This window comes from Canis aureus, chromosome 10 (genome assembly GCF_053574225.1).
Source record: "Canis aureus isolate CA01 chromosome 10, VMU_Caureus_v.1.0, whole genome shotgun sequence".
NCBI classification, from domain to species: Eukaryota; Metazoa; Chordata; class Mammalia; order Carnivora; family Canidae; genus Canis; species Canis aureus.
This window is the reverse complement of record NC_135620.1, coordinates 38,471,344-38,485,765: the sequence shown is the minus strand read 5'-3', so window position 1 is coordinate 38,485,765 and position 14,422 is coordinate 38,471,344. Positions and strand designations below refer to the sequence as shown.

General features: G+C 37.9%; 1 protein-coding gene across 7 annotated transcripts in view; it reads left to right on the top strand.

Annotated features, from left to right (window-relative positions):
* BNC2 (basonuclin zinc finger protein 2) overlaps positions 1 to 14,422 on the top strand; it is a 436,884-nt gene that overhangs the window by 28,737 nt on the left and 393,725 nt on the right. The gene's annotated exons all lie outside the window — the stretch shown is intronic.

Sequence of the window (14,422 nt, the reverse complement as noted above, 5' to 3'; positions counted from 1 at the left end):
TTCAACTTTTGGAATAGAGCATGGTATATTACATCTTTGATTGTTCAGTAGAATTCGCAAATGAAGCTCTGTGGACCTGGACTTTTGTCTTTTTGGGAAGTTTTTGATTACTAATTCAATCTCTTTACTTGTTTTTTTTTTTTTTTTTTTCCAATCTCTTTACTTGTAATCACTCTATTCAGATTTATATTTCTTAATGATTCAGTAGATTTTGTGTTTCTAGGAATTTATCCATCCCTTCCTGATTGTCCAATTTTTTTAGCATATAATTGTTTATAGTAATCTCTAATAATCCTTTGTATTTCTGTGGTATTTCAGTTGTAACATGTCTTTCATTTCTGATTTTACTTATTTAGCCCTCTCTTTTTTCCTCTACATGAATCTGGCTAAAAGTCCATCAATTTTGTTTCTTTTCAAAAAACTAGCTCTTAGTTTAAGTGATCTTTTTTATTGTGTTTGGGTTTTTGTTTTTGTTTTGGTCTCTATTTCATTTATTTTCACTCTGATCTTTATTGTTTCCTTCCTTCTACCAACTTTGGACTACATTTGTTCTTCTTTTTCTAGTTCCTTTGGTTATAAAGTTAGATTTTTTATTTGAGGTTTTTCTTGTTTCTTGAGGTAGGCCTGTACCGCTATGAACATTCCTCTTAGAACTGCCTTTGTTGTGTTCCACAGATTTTGGAATGCTGTTTCTTTCTTTTTTCTTTTGTTTTCTTTTTGTCTTAAGGTATTTTTTATTTACCCTTTGATTTCTTTGTTTACCTGTTAGTTGTTTAGTAGCCTGTTGTGTGGCCTCCATTTTTTTCCCCAATTTTCTTCTTGTAATTGATTTCTTTTTTTAAATTAAAGATTTTATTTATTCACTTGAGAGAGAGAGAGAAAGCACAAATGGTGGAGAGGGAGAAGCAGGCTGCCCATTGAGCAGGGAGCCCGACGTGGGGCTCAATCCCATGACTTGAGCCAAAGGCAGCCACTTCACTGACTGAGCCATTCAGGCATCCCTTGTAATTGATTTCTAGTTTTATATCATTTCTGACAAGAAAAAGTGCTTGATGTGATTTCAGTCTTCTTAAATTTATTGAAACTTGTTTCGTGGTCTAACATGATATCTGTTCTGGAGCATGTTCTGTGTGCACTTGAAAAGAATATGAGTCCTGGTCTTTTTGCATAGAATTCTGTAATTATTAAGTCCATATGGCCTAATGTATTGTAAAAGGCCAGTGTTACCTTAATGTTGCTTTTCTGTCTGAATGATTATATTCATTGATATAGTGTGCTATTAAAGTTTTATATTAAAGAAAAGTCTGATATTTTTGTATTGCTGTCACTCTTCCTTTATGTCTGTAAATATTTGTTTTATGTATTTAAATGCCCCTGTGTTGGGCGCATAATATTTACCAGTGTTATATACATCTGGATTGAACTCTTTATCATTGGTAATGCCTCTCTTTGTCTTTTGTTTATATTCTTTGTTTTAAAGCCTATTTTGTCTAATACAAGTATTACTACCCCCATTTCTTTCTGTTTCCGTTTGCACAGAATATCATTTTCTCTCCCCTCACTTTCAGTCTATATGTGTATTTAGATCTGATGTGAGTCTCCTAGGCAGCATATGGATGGGTCCTGTTTTTGGTGTTTGTTTTGTTTTGTTTTACTTATTTAGCCACCTTCGGTCTTTTGATTGGAGAATTTAGTCCATTTATATTCAAAGTAATTGTTGATAATATATACTTATTGGCATTTTGTTCTTTGTTCCTTGTTTTCTGGTGTAGTTCTCTGTTCCTTTTCTCTTGCTTTCTTTTATTGTGTTTTGATTTGTTTTAGTGTTATACTAGTTGCCCTCATTTTTTTTTTTTAAACATTTTTTATTTATTTATGATAGGCACACAGTGAGAGAGAGAGAGGCAGAGACATAGGCAGAGGGAGAAGCAGGCTCCATGCACCGGGAGCCCGACGTGGGATTCGATCCCGGGTCTCCAGGATCGCGCCCTGGGCCAAAGGCAGGCGCCAAACCGCTGCGCCACCCAGGGATCCCCTGCCCTCATTTTTTAAAAAAGATTTTATTTATTTATTCATGAGAAACACACACACAGAGAGAGAGAGAGGGAGGCAGTGACACAGGCAGAGGGAGAAGCAGGCTCCATGCAGGGAGCCCAACATGGGACTCAGTCCCGGGTCTCCAGGATCACACCCTGGGCTAAAGGCGGCACTAAACCACTGAGCCACCCAGGCTGCCCTAGTTGTCCTCATTTTTGTGTATCTATTACAGATTTTTGACTTATTGTTATCATGAGGTTCACATATAATCAGTATATAGAGAACAGTTATTTTAAGTTAATATTCAACTTAAATTTGACCACATTCTAAAAGCACTGCATTTTTAACCACTTTCACATTTTATGTTTTTGTCATATTTTACATCTTATTACTTTCTGTATACCTTCCCTAATTATTATTATTATAGCTGATTTTATTCCTTTTATCTTTTATCCTTCATGCTAGCTTTAAAAGTGGTTGATCCACTACCTTTACATTACATGTTTGCCTTTGCCTGTTTTTTTCAAGCACATACTTTTTTGCAACTAAACGAGTGGAACCTCAAATTCTACTTCTTAACTTTCTTGAATGAATGTGATTTGTAAGGGTATATGGATACATTATACACTTGGTTATTAAGAATACTTAGTCATGAGCCCCCAAGTCAAACCCAGATATACCCATTTTTGCAAATGCCCATGATAATAGTGTATCAGTGTTTGGCAAATTAGCACATTATAAGTTGAAACTCCTGTCTCTAATTTTTTGTAATTAAATTTGGGTGTTTTTTTTTTTTTTTTGTAATTTGTAAGAATCTTCAAAGCAAAGGGTTTTTATTTTTTAAAATATTTATTTATTTTGGGGGCTCCTGGGTGGCTCACTTGGTTAAGCATCAGCTTTTGGCCTGGGTCATGATCATAGGGTCCTGGGATTGAGCCCTGCATTAGACTCCCTGCTCAACGGGGAGCCTGCTTCTCCCTCTGCCTTTACCCCTGCTTGTACACACACACACACACCCCTTCTCTCTAACTTTTTCTCTCTAAAGAGAGAAAGGAGAAAGAGAGAGAGAGAGGTAGGAGGGGGAGGGATCCCTGGGTGGCGCAGCGGTTTAGCGCCTGCCTTTGGCCCAGGGCGCGATCCTGGAGACCCGGGATCGAATCCCACATCGGGCTCCTGGTGCATGGAGCCTGCTTCTCCCTCTGCCTATGTCTCTGCCTCTCTCTCTCTCTCTCTGTGTGACTATCATAAATAAATAAAAATTAAAAAAAAAAAAAGGGGGAGAGGGGGAGAGAATCTTAAGCATCCTCCTGAGCATGGAGCCTGACATGGAGCTCAGTCTCACATCCCTGAGACCATGAGCTGAACCAAAGTCAAGAGTCTGGTGCTTAATTGACTGAGCTACTCAGGTGCCCCAGGACTTTTAAATTAAAAAAAAAAAAAAATCCACAAAACTTCACATAAATAAAAACAATTTAATAAAAACAAATAGTTTCTCCTACTTATTACTTTCTGATCAATTCTGGACTTCAACCGAAAAAAATTTTTAACATAAAGCCCCATTTTTGAACAATATTCAATTGACAATTCCTGTTTGGTGGATGGCATAGATTCCAACCTTACAGTTCTACTTTCACACACATTTATCATCATATGTCAACTTTTAATAAGTTCAGACGTATTTAACAAGCCCTATTTAGTTGGTAGTATAGTTTTCATTTATAAAAAAGGCAGCTTAAGTGTGTATTACTACTATATGGCTTTAGAGTGGCTGTAAGTAACATGTCAATACAATCGTTGGGCAAATAATAAAATAGCTTCTTTTGGTATTGTAACAGAATATTAGTTTTGGAGTTTGAAAAGGCCTGTATTTGAAAATACTGATTACTCAGTAAAGTAGTATTGTATGGTATTGTAACAGAATATTAGTTTTGGAGTTTGAAAAGGCCTATATTTGAAAATACCGATTACTCAGTAAAGTAGAATCTTGTTAGAATTCCTCTATTTGTTTACTTGTGGTAAAAAAAAAAAAAAAAACAAAAAAAAAACATAAAAGTTATCCTCTTGACCATTTTAAGTGTAGATGTCAGTAGTGTTAACTATATTCACATTATTGTGCATTAAATTTTTTTTAAGGATTTATTTATTATATTAGAAGAAGAGGGGAAGGGGTAGAGGCAGAGGGAAAACCTCCAGCAGACTCCCTGCTGAGCACAGAGCCCCACATGGGGCTCTATCTTACCACCCTGAGATTATGACCTGATCCAAAATCAGGAGTTGGATGTTCAACCAACTAATCCACACAGGCATTTCCCCCAAATTCTGTTTTTTGCAATAATTTCAGGCTTGCGGAAAAGTTGGAAAACAGTAATAGATTCCCATATACCCAGATTCCCAAATGTTAACATTTACCATGACCATGTAACTTATTATAATTGAGATATAATTCACATAACATTATATTCATCATTTTCAAGTGTATAATCAGTGGTTTTTAGTTGCATTCACAAGGCTGTGCAACCATCACTACTATTTAATTCTAGAACATTTTCACACTCCAAAAGAAATCCTATACCCAATAGCGGTAAATCCCTGCTCACCCCCCATCTAGCCCTTCGCATCTTTAACTTTTTGAACTGCTCTTCTCTCTTTTATGACATAGGCATAATAGTACTGATACTGAAGTATTTTGAGATTAACATGGGAAAATATCTAGCATGGTGTGTCTGTCTAATGCAAGTGCTAAATGCCCATTTAGTTTCTTTTCCCTTATCATAGGAAGAGAGAATACCGTGCTTATATCTACATGAATTACTTTGGAAACTGATGCCAGTGAAAGAAACTCTTTAAAAAAAAAAAAGATTTTATTATTTATTTATTCATGAGAGACACAGAGAGAGGCAGAGACACAGGCAGAGGGAGAAAGCAGGCTCCTCCCTGTGAGGAGCCCAGTGCGGGACTCCATCACGGAAACCCGGGATCACGACCTGAGCTGCTCAACCACTGAGCCACCCAGGCGGCCCAGAGAGAAACTGTTTCTAAGTGAGAATTCTCTTACTAGTTAGCAGACCAACAATTTCCAAGATACTCAAAAACATAGTGGAGGTGATTATGTTAAAATAATTAATATAAGGTTAAAAAAAGCCTATGAATATCCAAAAGCTAATGTATGTAAAATAATGTTTTACAGACCTAGGCTATGGAATGGAAATACATCTTTTGCAATAGGTACCCATCATGCATGCTTATCTTCATTGATTAATCTTTTACTTTGAAGTTTTATTTTTTGACACATTTTATGTATCCATTGTTTAAACATTTTCAAACTTTGTATGTTTAACTTTATAATAAGGCATGATAAGTATCGCAGTGTGGCAAAACCAGTTAAGGATCATAAGGGTCCCACTGTTATCTTAGATGACAGATACATACACCTCATGACTTGGATTTGATTAGCCTTTGATGATATGATGGTTTGATTGTGGACATACTGTTTAGCCAAGATGTCTGCATTTTGAGAAACAATTAGTTGTGGTTCTGATTGCCTTACCACAAATGTTACAAATGTTCTAAATATTTATAGTGTAGTAGGAAGCGGCATAGGTAGCACAGGGATCGAAAGCGTGTAAGTCAGAAAGGCCTGAGATTGAATCCCAACATACTATGAAAAGTTTGACAGGGAGAGATTTCTGGAAGTCTCAATTTCCTCATATATAGAGTTGGAGGATTATAACCTTCAGTGCATGGGGGTTGGAGTTGGAGGTTAAATTAGACGTAGTGTGGGACAGGACCAGCAGAGATCCTGACAAAATAAAAACTTTAAAATGATGGATGTCATTCAAATTTCCTTATGTGTTTACAGAAGGGACACAGTGGTACTTTGATGCTAATTTATATGATCTCTTTTATTTGTCTAGAACAGTGCATATTACATCATTTCTTCTTGTGAAGTAGAGAACTACAGTGTTCAACTGAAGAATCTGAAGAAAAACAAAAATACTAATTACCTTAGCTGTGGTCAGTGATGGGACTGGTGGGATTATTTCAACCCAAAAAAGCTATTTAAAAAATACAATACTATTTAAAGTTAGAAATTGTCCAATTTGAGAATATACATTTATGTGGTAATGCTTCTGTGATGAGTACTCTTAGTCTCATTTTATAATAGAACTGCTGAATTAAATGTGATTGAAATGCTCTTTTGGTATCAGATTCATAAACATGATTATATATGGTTTTTGTGGCTGGCAGTGAGTGTGGGAGTTTCAGTTTTTCCCAGTCATTCAACCTGGTAATTCTTTTTTTACTTTTAATATGTCTTACAGTCTAAGTTCTTTGAGCCTTAATGACAAAACGACATAGTAATTGTCACAAATCTGCCTGTTTGGACACTGCAATATTTTGCCATCATGACATTAAAGGAAAAACACTTCCTGTAATAGGGTGAATACTTCTGAGCAGAAACAAAGGTCAGGCTGTAGAATGAACTTTTGAATGGCAGCTAATGTTAGCATGGCTTAAAGGAGAGATGCCAGGTCAACTATGGGCATTCATTAGCTTCATGGATATGAAATGACAGCCTTTTTCCCCTTTTATGCCAGGGATGCTGAATATTCTAAAAGCAAAAGGCAAAGAATGTAGCTGCCAAAAATTAAATGGTAAGAAATAATCAGAACTCAAAGGAACCAGGGAATTAGTATCAGGGTATGTATGATAAACATTCCAGATAGTCACTGTGGTATAAGGTCTGTTTTTTTTCTAACCCGGATTCTGTCACTGACTAGCTGTTTGATCTTTGTAACTTCGTTGGTACTTCTTCAGAGCTCCTTATCTGAAGAGCAGTCAAAACGAAGAATGGAAAACAGGTTTCAACTCTCCTGCAATACCAATAGATTGGTAATGGCTACTTGAGAAGGATTCTGAGATTGTGCCTTAGGTCATTGGGAAGAAGTTGAGCAGTTGCTGATGATTGTCACAGGGGTGGTGGTGGGCGAGTGCGCTTGCAGGGGTACAGGTTTGTAGGTACGTATGCCACATTTGTTGAGTAATCATATAAAATGATCTTTTTCAATTCATACTTATATCAGAGATTACATTTTTCTTAGTAGGGTTGAGACAGTCTTTTAAAAAATTATTTTTATTTAAAGATTTTTATTTATTTATTCATGAGAGACAGAGAGAGGCAGAGACACAGGCAGAAGGAGAAGCAGGTTCCCTGCAGGGAGCCTGATGTGGAACTCCATCCCTGGACTCCAGGATCACACCGTGGGCCAAAGGCAGATGCTCAACTGCTGAGCCACCCAGGTTTCCTGAGACAGTCCTTCTTTTGATCAGTCTTTGTATTTCTGCCTGAAAACCAGTTACTTATACTTTTGGGAGAGAACATAGCCTTTAGCTGCCTAGAAGGAATATTGTGATGGATTTTAGTGAGGAATGAAGTAGCTGTTGCCAGAACTGAAGAGTGCAGTGTGCTTTAACTAAACTCATCTAGGGGGTGCCTGGGGCACACCTGGCTGGCTCAGTTTGTGGAGCATGCTCTTGATCTTGGGGTCATGAGTTCAAGGCCCACGTTAGGTATAGAGATTGCTCAAAAAAAATCTTTAAATAGACTCAGGTGGTATTCCCTTCTAACCTGCAGATCTGAATGAATCAAACCTAATGGTTTCCATAATAAAAGTAAGCCATCTAATGAACCACAGGTAAATGTTTTTTTGATACAGGGCATTTATCTATTCTAGGATAACTTTCAAAGCTAAGTAGTATTTTGGGTTGTATTTTAGTACCAAATAGAAGGAAAGCATGTTAGAAAATTAGTGCTGTCCTTGTAATTCTTGCCATATTGATATACAGCATAGTATAAAAATATTGAAAGGTGTGGAGGGATGCCTGAGTGGCTCAGCGGTTGAGCATCTGCCTTTGGCTCAGGGTGTGATCCCGGGGTTCCGGGATCGAGTCCCATATCAGGCTCCTTGCAGGGAGCCTGCTTCTCCTTCTACTATGTCTCTACCTCTTTCTGTGTCTCTCATGAATGAATAAATAAAATCTAAAAAAAAAAATGTGTGGAGTTCTTAGCAACTGGTGCAATTACGATTGGCTCAGCAGGGTTGAAAGCAAATAAGATCACCTTCAGGTATATAAAGATACAAACTACTGAGGAATTATTACTTTAAGAATTCTTAAAAAAAAAAGAATTCTTGTTTCTACCATTTTTTGTTATCTAAGAAAATTATCCAGAGTTATTAAAGACGTAATATACTGTATTAGAAACTATATTTTAATGGCTTTTAAGTATTAGGCCTTTATTTTTCAAGATTTTATATATTTATGAGAGAGAGAACATAAGTGGAAAGAAGGGCAGAGACAGAGGGAGAGGGAGAAGCTGACTCCCTGACAAGCAGGGAGCCCAACACAGGGCTCAATCCCTGGACCCTGAGATCATGACGTGAGCAGAAGGCAGACCCTTAACCCACTGAGCCACTCAGTGCCCTGGTATTAGGCCTTTATACAAGGAATGACCTATGTAAGAAGTAACTTGTTAGCTCACCTCATTGACCAACAAAATTAGTAATTTTCTTTCATGTGTGTTCCTTAAGATATTAAATGTAGCAAATATGCTTGTAGCACACAAAGGCCATACACATTGCCTTTTTGAATTTCTTTGAATCTGTCTTAGCCATCTAAGATTGTTCAAGGGCACAAGTCATGTTTGCTCATATTTGAGTCACCAAACCTTGCATAAGCCTGGAATAAAATAATTCCATAAATGTTGAATCAGCAGCTGATTTTACCTAAGAGTAACAGTAAGCTACCAGGTGAAGATCGTGTCCAGTTTGAAGTTTAAATTGAGGAATCTGAAAATATCCTGGATTTTTCATTCTGTAATTCATATAGGTTAGTATGGTATGTTCTGTTGTGGTCTGTTTTTAGAGAGAAATCTACAGACCCTGGAAGTGAGTGATAATAACTTGAATTTCTTTGCTTCAAGTTTTTCCTGTCAAAGTCTATCTAGACTTAAAACTGTCAGTAGAGATCTGTGCATGAAAAAAACTCCAAAGAAACATTTTTGTTTAAAAATAAATGATTGGGACGCCTGGGTGGCTCAGCATTTGAGCACCTGCCTTCAGCTCAGGGCCTGATCCTGGAGTCCAGGGATCTAGTCCCACATTGGGCTCCCTGCATGGAGCCTGCTTCTCTCTCCACTGCCTATGTCTCTGCCTCTCTCTCTGTGTGTCTCATGAATAAATAAATAAAATGTTTTTTAAAAATGGTAAGTTGAAATTTGTGTACAGAATAATGCAGTGTTAATGTGTTTTATATAAGTAGATGTAAATATCTGGTAGCCTGAGCCATCAGACTTTCACAGCTGCAAAAGACAGTAGTGGATCTTGTTAAGTGTTTGGCATCTGAATGATCTGGTTGCCTTCCATTTTTGGTGTTTTTATACCACAATCGTAAAATATAGAAAGCAGAACAAAAGCTGAAGAATGGGTGCTCTGAGCTTTTTAAATGATGGTAGAGTGTAATGGTAGTGGAAAGTAGTGTCTGGAGAGCCCTAAGATCAGGCCAGTGGTGCTCTGATGTCCTGGTTCCTCATCTTTGAAGTGGCATAAGAATCTCTGTCTTGTATATCTTAAATCAGTATGAAAATATGTTTGAAAGTATTTTAAAGACTGTAGTTCTGAGGTTTTATTTATTTCATTTTATAAATATTACTTGAGGGACCTCCTTTATGCGAGGTATTGCCTTTGGAGCTACAGATAATTCCTTAAGGACTTTTATTTTTTTTTATTTTTTTTTATTTTATTTTTTTCCTTAAGGACTTTATAGTCTGGTGGAATTCTGGTTTTTTTAAGACTGTGTCTCATGGGGGACGCCTGGGTGGCTCAGTGGTTGGGCGCCTGCCTTCAGCTTAGGTGGTGATCCTGGGTTCCGGGATCGAGTTCCGCATCAGGGTCCCTGCAAGGAGCCTGCTTCTCCCTCTGCCTGTGTCTTTGCCTCTCTCTCTCAGTCTGTGTCTCTCATGAATAAATAAATAAATCTTAAAAAAAAAAAGACTGTGTCTCATGCTGTTTTAGTTTTATCCTACTGAAATAATTACTTTGAGTCAAGAATGTGAAAAGGAAAAATTTGAAAATGTTTTGTTACTTTTCTGTCTCTATGCCTTATACAAACTTGACTCTTAGGATTTACCTATGCAATCTCCCATATCATATAGGAGGGATTTTATGATATGATAAATTTTCTTTTGCCAAAGCCAAAATATTTTAGCATATGTTGAACCAGGTGTATAAGTTGACTTTTAGACAAGTAGTTGTCCTTATTAATAGAAGTGGCTTGCTGTCACTTGAAATGCTGTGAATAGCCTAAGGATTGTATCTGAATAAGCAGGGAAGTTTAATTTGTCTATATGTATCAGGATTGGCTCTTCTACCAAAAGCTGAAGAAAATCATCATTTTTACTTAATGGGATTTTACTTACTCTTTGTAGCAATATCACTTTAAAAGTTGATTAGCAACGTGTCCTTTTTTAATTCCTGAAGCCAAGGGCTCATTTAAGGACCTACGAGAAATTAGTGTTAATGGTTGTAGGGTTCAACTTAATTAAAAAAAAATAGTAAGAGAGACATTAAATTATATTCTTGAATTGGTTTTCTAGATTTTTTTTCCTGGAAGGAGTGGTTTAGCACAAGTTTTAGAAATCAAAGTAAACTAGAGATTATGCCACATTGATGGTATGTTATTGTTTGGGAATCTGCTTCATCTGCATATACACCTTTGTGTATTCAAGGCTATGTCCCTGATGGTCCACTTCATATATGGATTCATTTGACTACATGAATAGTAATCATTGACTATAACTTAAAAAAAAAATGTCATCTATTCTTTTGTCCAAATCACAGCAAATTGTTTCTGAAAGCAGGGCCATAGAGATACCTTGAATGACCACAGACCCAGCCCAGAAAGGAAAGGAAATTATGGAAAGGAGGGGGCCTTGCCTTTGGTCCCCCCAAATCCTAGTCTGGGAACCATTAGCAAGACCATCTTGATGTGCAGCACATTCGTAGCATGAGAGGCAATTTCTAAAACTGTTAAAACCAATCCCTGTAGGGTTTTAGAGATTAAACTCACCACCCTGTGTTATAACCAGATGAAAATAATTATGTACTCCAGCTTGCTGCTAAGTGGGGTGAAATGGATTTCTAGTGCCAGGATTCTTAACTAGGTGAGATGGGTGCTGCCTTTCACTGAAGGCTCCCTGCAGTTAAAAGCTTTATCCTATTAGGGTAAGTCTCAAACCTGGTAAGACTGGGAAAAACCAATACAACCTTAGACACCAGTTCTTTTAAGACCCCTTCTAACTTAAATCCATGTTTCCTGGCAAGAGGCTAAAATCTCACATTTAAAAATTTCAGAACTGTGCCTTGCACATGCTGGTTTTTGCTAACTCGATGTTAAGTGGAAAGTTTTTATAAGCACTAAGGCAGTGCAGGCTCATTCTGCCTCTATAACATAAGGATAATAATGGGACCTACTTTATGGGTTTGTGGTGGTAAGCATTGAATGTTACTAATGTTAAGAATGTAAAAACATGCTTCACACAGAAAAATCAGTTGATTGGAATATTAAACAATTTTTATTGACACATAGAAAAAGTAGACAGTGTTTGCTCTTGTTATTTTATGAAGTTGCTGCTGACATTTCATCTGTATGAATTGTGTGTCTCCATTTGTGTAGGACAGTGCTAACTTATATACACCTTGTACTCAGTTGTCCTTATGAACAGTGGCACAGAATTTGTGATACCTAGTGAATGAAACCATTACCACCCAGTAGCTGGATTTTGTTTTTAAAGATTTTATTTATTTACTCATGAGAGAGAGAAAGAGAGAGAGAGAGGCAGAGACATAGGCAGAAGGAGAAGCAGGCCTCATGCAGGAAGCCCGATGTGGAACTCAGTCCTGGGACTCCAGAATCACGCCCTGAGCCGAACAAAGGCAGATGCTTAACCGCTGAGCCACCTGGGCATCCCTGATTGGACTTTTCTTAAGTACTCATGAGTATACATGACTGACTGTCCCAGTGAACATGGACTTTTATGAAAAAATATTAACCATCTGTTCACAGGTGAGAAGGCCAAAGATACTATTACCCATTGTAGAATTAACTTTTCACTTAAAAATGAAATCAAAGCTAGCAAAAAGGGATGGGGGCATCCATTCAATATTGTAGTATCTTTTTATTCATTGATTAAATATTCTTAGCTGGATGCTTAATATATGTGTAGGGCAGATACTGTACTGGGCTCTAAGGAGTCAATCAATGATAGGGAAAGAACTGTATTCCTTTTAAGCTGTTTACATATGGATAAGAAGACTGTTATTTAGGTAATCAGGCAAAATTATGAAATGGTAAATGTGATACATATTAGGAATATAAATGTTGGCTTTCAGGTATATATCTTCTGAATCCTGTAAAGAAAGTGTCATTGTGGGGCATCTGGGTGGCTCAGTCAGTTAAGTGTCTTCTGCTCAGGTCATGATCCCAGGGTACTGGGATAGAGCCCTGCATGGGGCTCCCTACTCTATAGGGAGCTTGCTTTTCCCTCTGTCTCTGTCTGCTGCTCCCCTTGCTTCTCTCTCTCTGGCTCTGCCTGCTGCTCCCCCTGCTTGTGTGCTTGCACTTTCTCTCTCTCTCTCTCTCTCTCTCAAATAAATAATATATATATATATATATATATTTTAAAGTATTGTGGGGTATCTGGTGGCCTAGTGGTTGAGCATCTGCCTTTGGCTCTGGTCATGATCCTAGGGTCCTGGGATTGAATCCCGCATTGGGCTCTCCATGGGGAGTCTGCTTCTCGCTCTGCCTGTTGTGTCTCTGCCTCTCTCTGTGTGTCTCTCATGAATAAATAAAATCTTAAAAAAAGAAAAAGTATCATTGTTTTCCTCTTTTCACAAAAGAAAAAATGGACCCAGAGAAGATAGTGGCTTGGCCTAAGGTCAGTCAGTTGGTAATTAGCAGTCTGACTTTAGGCTGGTTCTGAGCCTTGTATAATTTTTGTTCTTCTTCAGCTGCTACTTATTACAACTAACACGAGGAAAGAAGGAATAAAGTGGCCACAGTTTGTAAAAGTATTGGTCTATTTCTGGAGTGTTAAATAAATGAACATTTGCCCTAACAAGCAGACTTGAGGATCTACAAATTTATAACACCGAATCATTTATGAACATAGTTTAACTCAAGAGTGGAAATTAAATACTAAATATCAGAATAATTTTGCTTTAAGGGACTTTTGAAATGAGCCAGTGATAGTCAAACTTATTTTTGAGCCTTGGAATCCAGTCCTTATTTTCTAAATGGAATATTTCTCAGAACCCCAAAATATGAAGAAAGGAACACCAAATGTATTTAGTGGAGTCTGGGCAGATTTTTCCTGAAGAGCCATTTGAGCTGAGATCTGAAAGATAAAGAGAAATTAGTTGGAGTTGGTTTTTTTCTTTTTTCTTTTTTTTTTTCCCTGAGGTTAAGTCAGAGGGTGCTGAGTGTTGCAAAAAGACCAGTGCCCTGAGATCAGAGGGAGCTTGGGATATTGGAGGTGTGGACAGAAGGCTGTTTTAGCTGGTGCAGAAAGAGTAGAGCTATGGAGAAGAGGGGCTTGTAGGCCATGGTAAGGCCCTTAGTCATTATTCTAAGTGAAATGGGAAGCTGTTGAAGGTTTTAAGCAGGGTTTCAGCCCACATGTTTTTCTGAAGGGCTAGCTCTGCCACTTGTCAGTCCATTTGAGGTGATCCTCTTTCTGGAGGAGGGGACAATGTCCCATATGTGGTCATAATGATTACTTATGGCAAGCAGCCAACTAATGAGCAATTCCCTGCATGTAAGGGTCCTGTAATGGGCCTGCAAGGACAATAACATTGAAAAACAGCATCGAAAAAATTGCTCTTTGCCCTTAGTAAACTATGGATAAAGGAACAATAAAGAATATAGTCAACTATTACTACTTTGGGGCTAATGACCCCATATCTCTGGCTTTTCAGTTCAGCTTTTTTATCTTCCTTGCCATTTAATTGCTTGAGAGCACCTGTTCCAGGATATGGAATAAGAATGGAGTTCAAGGGACACTTGGGTGGCTCAGTGGTTGAGTGTCTGCCTTTGGCTCAGGGCGTGATCCCGGAGTCTGCCCTGGATTCTCGGTATTGAGTCTCACATTGGGCTCCCTGTGTGGAGCCTGCTTCTCCCTCTGCCAGTGACTCTGCCCCTCTCTCTCTCTCTCTCTCTCTCTCTCTCTCTGTGTCTCTCATGAATAAGTAAATAAAATCTTTAAAAAAATGAATGGAGGGTAGCCCCGGTGGCGCAGCGGTTTAGCGCCGCCTGCAGCCCAGGGTGT